General features: G+C 36.2%; 1 long non-coding RNA gene across 1 annotated transcript; it reads left to right on the top strand.

Moving 5' to 3' along the window:
- Nucleotides 1–372: 372 nt before the first annotated feature.
- On the top strand, nucleotides 373–4107 carry LOC122670833. Its single transcript, XR_006334258.1, has 3 exons — nucleotides 373–459; nucleotides 801–814; nucleotides 4060–4107. It is a non-coding gene; the product is annotated as an uncharacterized LOC122670833 (long non-coding RNA).
- Nucleotides 4108–4813: the final 706 nt, after the last annotated feature.

Genomic DNA, 4813 nt, shown 5'->3' with positions numbered 1-4813 from the left:
ATTGCAATCAATATTTCTTACAATAACAGAGTCGATCACTCCTATTAATTTAATTTTGTTGAAGAATTTACATATATACTACCTAATTAGTAATTTACATCTCTAATTAATATTGAATTAGAAGATAAGAGTAAGAAATAAGAAATGAAATTGATTTGGATCATAGAGAGATGGTTTGAATGTCAGATTCGGAGACACGAGACTCGTAGAATCTAGCGATGAAAGCAGAGGCCTTCTTGTCAATGTCAGGTTCAGCAACCCAACGCTCATTGTCTTCGTCGCTGTGTCGTACCCTTCTCAGCTTCACTGCTTCGTCCCACATCCCTTTCGGATTCTCCCCCTTCGCCTGACTTCCTCCCCTTCCCCCCGAGTTTAAAGATGGAGAAGAAGGATGACCTCCTCTCCCTTCCTTGCCCATGCCTGCTACTCTTGTCACCACCCATCTCGCTCTCGATCTCCGTCACACAAACACACTCGATCAAGAAGATGATGTACTACTAACAGCTACTACTTTACTGCCCTTGTTCGGAGGGCTTAATTAATTTGCTATTGGCTCTGGTTTCCAATTGCAACAAAGCTCCCTCATTTATATACTACCAGGAAGCCAGGAGTAGCCCCACCAGCTTGATCGCACTGATGACTCGGATTCCTTGCGGTCTTAACTCTTAATACATCTTAATTTAGTGGAAAAACTTTAGAAAAAGCACAAGTGTTTTAGTCCTCTCATTTTCTAATTGACCAAAAACAGCCCCCGCCGTCGCACCCGAACTATTTCTTTCTTTCTTTCCCGTTGTTTCTAGCTTCTGTCTCTCCCGTCCTCCTTGATACATATAAAGTCTCATCACACCTCCTAATGACAAGGCGATACCAGTTGTAATGAAGCCGGGCAAAAGGTAACTCACGAAAGGATGGGTCATGAGAGACGTAGAAGTATCAATTAATTAAACAAAACATAAATTAAGTTATAATCAGACCCCATTCCTACATGACTATTAAATTAGTGGAATGGAAAGGTAGAAATAGGTGGCCTTGTTAAGACCATTAATATCGGTCCTTAATTTAAAGGCTTAATTTGCACATTGAAATGTTAAAATAAGAACCATTCAAAATTATTTTAACTCCCAAAGCCAAAAGGGAGGGGCGGGCGGATCTATGGAAAAGGAGAGAGATCATTCTTGTATTTTAATTAGATGATCCTCGATCTATGGATCGAGATGATATCCATCTGTGTTCCCTCAGGTTGGGAAAAGACAACATCGAAACAATAACAGTAGTACTACTATAAGGAACCCAAATATTCAGACTTTTTAAGAGTAGTGAGAGTTGCTTTTAACCTGGTGCTATGAACCACCGGTTAGGAATAAAAAGAAAAGAAAAGTGGAGTTTGAAAAGATGAAACAAGAATCCCTCAATAACTAAAATAGAATAACTAGCATTAGGTTCCTTAACTAAGAGTAATTAATTAGACTGTTAGAGGTGGGGGGGCATTGGTGCTTATTTAAACTATAAATGAACTTTAATTAGTATGATTCACCCTGGGGAGCTAGCACCCAGACATGCATAACTAACAATTACTTTTCAAAAACCATAAAAATGAAGAAGAAGAAGAGTAAAACTTTAAAAGGAAAGAAACAATACCAAAAGGACTAGAAGTTGTTAGCAAGACAAAAGGAAATAGGTCCAAAAGAAACAAAAAAACTTTGAAAGATTCTAAGAATTCTTAGTTGTTAATGGTAAAGAGAAGGACAAGCCTTAGGTCTCAATCGATGGTTGGTAATGGTTGCTTGAGCCTTGAGCTATCTTACTTGTTCTTCGGCAATAAGAATAAATTAAATTAATTCATTCGTTCACAAAAGGAAAGTATAGTTGTATTACTCTAGTCTAAGTACAACATGGCATTTTCTCATATTATATTTAGATTTTATTGTTAATTTTATTCTTCTTATAATACTAAATATTAATGTCTGATTATTAACATAGCCATTTTTTTGATTATATAAAGAAAGAAAAATAACCATTTTTCTAACTAAAATGTTTTCGTTTATCAAGTGTGACTAAGAAGCAATGCAACAGAGTAGTTCGTTCACCATTGGGGTTAAGATCAAAGCTAAAATGAATTTTTTAAATGTCATTTTTTTGTTATTTCATTTCTTTTAAACCTTTTTTGCCATTTTCTGAACTGATCTCAAAGATACAACAAAAAGGAAAAAAAAACATAGAAAACATTGTAAAATTCGTTGAAAACATTCTTATACCTTTTTTAGTTAAAAAACAAGGCAATTAAAAAAAAAAACTTAAATCTTAATTCCAAAAAATAAGTAATTTAAACTATAAAGACTTTTGATGCACACATCAAATAAGACATCAATTGTTCCCACAATTTACGTGTTTATATTATCTTTTTTTGTCCGTACTTTTAAAATCTAAACATTTAAAACATGCAATGTTTGATTGCGTTTTGTTGCCACTCTTAAAGTGTATGAGCGTATTTTTTATTGTTTAATTCAAATTTGAGCTGTTTTAAACATGCAATAGCGAGAAAAAAAATTTACAATTCCCCTTGCAACTAAATATGGTTGAGAATGAGGTGTTAAATATTACTGGGCCAAGGAATATTAGTCAGACACTCACTAGTTACAGAGTCTGAGTTGGATGGGAAGGCTGGGCCAGGTCCTAACCGCCAGTTTGTCAAATACTGGAACTTGAACAGAAGATAAGGCATGATTGGGCCAAAAAGGACCAGGTCACTTACTAGAATAAGCTCAGAGGAGAAGGAATACAGCCTAATTCAATTCATCAATAACAACCATAGGAGAAAGAAGAGGTTTCTTAATATGCTCCTCCTTAGTACAACTTAATTTCTTTTTTGATTGTGAATTCTAATCGAAACCAAATGACAGACAAAAACAAAGAAAGGCAAATAAAGGTATTCTCCAAATTAAACAAAACAAAAGAAAAAAGTATGCAGTACGATAGTGCAGGGTGGAGATGTCGACGGTTAGATGTCCAACCCAAACTGCCGCACTACACACTTTAGAGAATCCAAGCATATATGGCATATCTAATTTAAATTTGGCATTCAAGAACATATATAGCTAGAGCCTCTCAAACTGATCAGAGCAAACCCAAAGTACTCTGCACCCTCTACTCCTCTAGTGAGTAGTAGTGATCCACCATCTCAGTGTATGTGGCTGGCTCCATTTATTATTAAATAAATAAAATAACAAATCAAAATTCACAATTCACAACAACAAAATCAGAGAAAATTAAGAACAAATGGAAAAACATAGTCTCTGGAAAAGGATTTGAGAAAGAATGCATAAAGGCATCAAGACTGAAGGAAGGAATTACATACATGTATTCACACTTGCAATATTTCTTACAATAACAGAGTCCTATGTAGACTTTCTTTTTTTTAAGAATTTACATACTACCTAAATCAGTTTCTACCACTAAGTACAGAATAATAAAGAAACAATTACATCTCCAATGAATCTGCAAATGAAAATGGAAGAAGAATGAAATTGGGTAGACAGAGGAAGTTGGGGTGATTGACAAGTACTGATATGATGATAGCTAGAAAATCTCCGAAGGCCCTCCCTCCCTCCCTCCCGGTCTCCTCTGTGTTTGTCATCTTAATAATCGATCAGCAATGGTGTCATAGATGTACATAATTAACTGATCAAAATTCATAGCGCAATAGTTTGGATTTCGGATTCGGAAACACGAGACTCGTAGAATCTGGCAATGAAGGCGGAGGCCTTCCTGTCAATGTCAGGTTCAGCAACCCAACAATCATTGTCTTGGTCGCTGTGACGTACCCTTCTCATGTTTACTGATTCGTCCCACGCATCTTCGGAATCCCCGTCGCCTGATCTCCTCCCTCTACCTGTCTTGAACACTTTGAGGACGGAGAAGAGGGAAGAAAACCTCCTCTCCCTTCCCTGACCTTGACCGTGCCTGCTGCTGTTGCACCTTTCAGCCATCTCTCTCTTTATGTCTCTCTGTCTCTCTATCTATCACACACACACACACACACACACTCACTCAATCAAGAAGATGATGTATTAGCAGCTAATACTACTCTTGTTTGGCTCAATTTGCTGTGAGGGCTCTGATTTCCAATTGTAACAAAGCTCTCTCTAATTTATACTACCAGATGAACAACAAGAGAATCCCCCCCACCAGCTTGATCGCACTGCAGAGACAATCTTGAGATTCTGCACCATTTGGATCGGGTTGAATGGTCTAGATTCTTCTAAATGACTTGGATTCCTTATATAGTCTTATATAGTACTTTAGTGGCAATTAACTTTAGAAAAAGCACAAGTGTTTTGGTCCTCTCCTTTTCCAAACTTCTATTTTCTCCCTTTCTCCCTTCTTTCTCAATACTATAACCAATATGGGCACCCACCCAAAAAAAACCAAAAAAAAACCAAAAAAACTATAACTCTTATAACCAATAAATCACAAAATTTTAAAGACCAAATTTAAGAAAAAGAAATGAAAGTACTATTACCTAATATTAATTTCACCTTGAAAATGATTTATTCTGTGGAGAAATCTAGTGTGTGGGTTAGTGGCCCTTTTAAGGACGACAAAAAGGTAATAGTTAAACCCCTTTTTAACTGCATTATTTGCTAATTTTTAAGAGTTTTTTACCAATGTTTTGTTGCTTGGATTTGGGAGTGGGAGAAGAATTACTGGATATCGAATTGGGGTGTTTAAAAGTTATTAAGGACTAGAACATTCCCCAAAAATAAGAATGACTTTTGCTTCTCACGCAAAAAAGCACATTGTATAGGTGGGAGGA

Source organism: Telopea speciosissima, chromosome 8 (assembly GCF_018873765.1).
Source record: "Telopea speciosissima isolate NSW1024214 ecotype Mountain lineage chromosome 8, Tspe_v1, whole genome shotgun sequence".
NCBI classification, from domain to species: Eukaryota; Viridiplantae; Streptophyta; class Magnoliopsida; order Proteales; family Proteaceae; genus Telopea; species Telopea speciosissima.
This window is presented reverse-complemented; position numbering and strand designations above follow the sequence as displayed.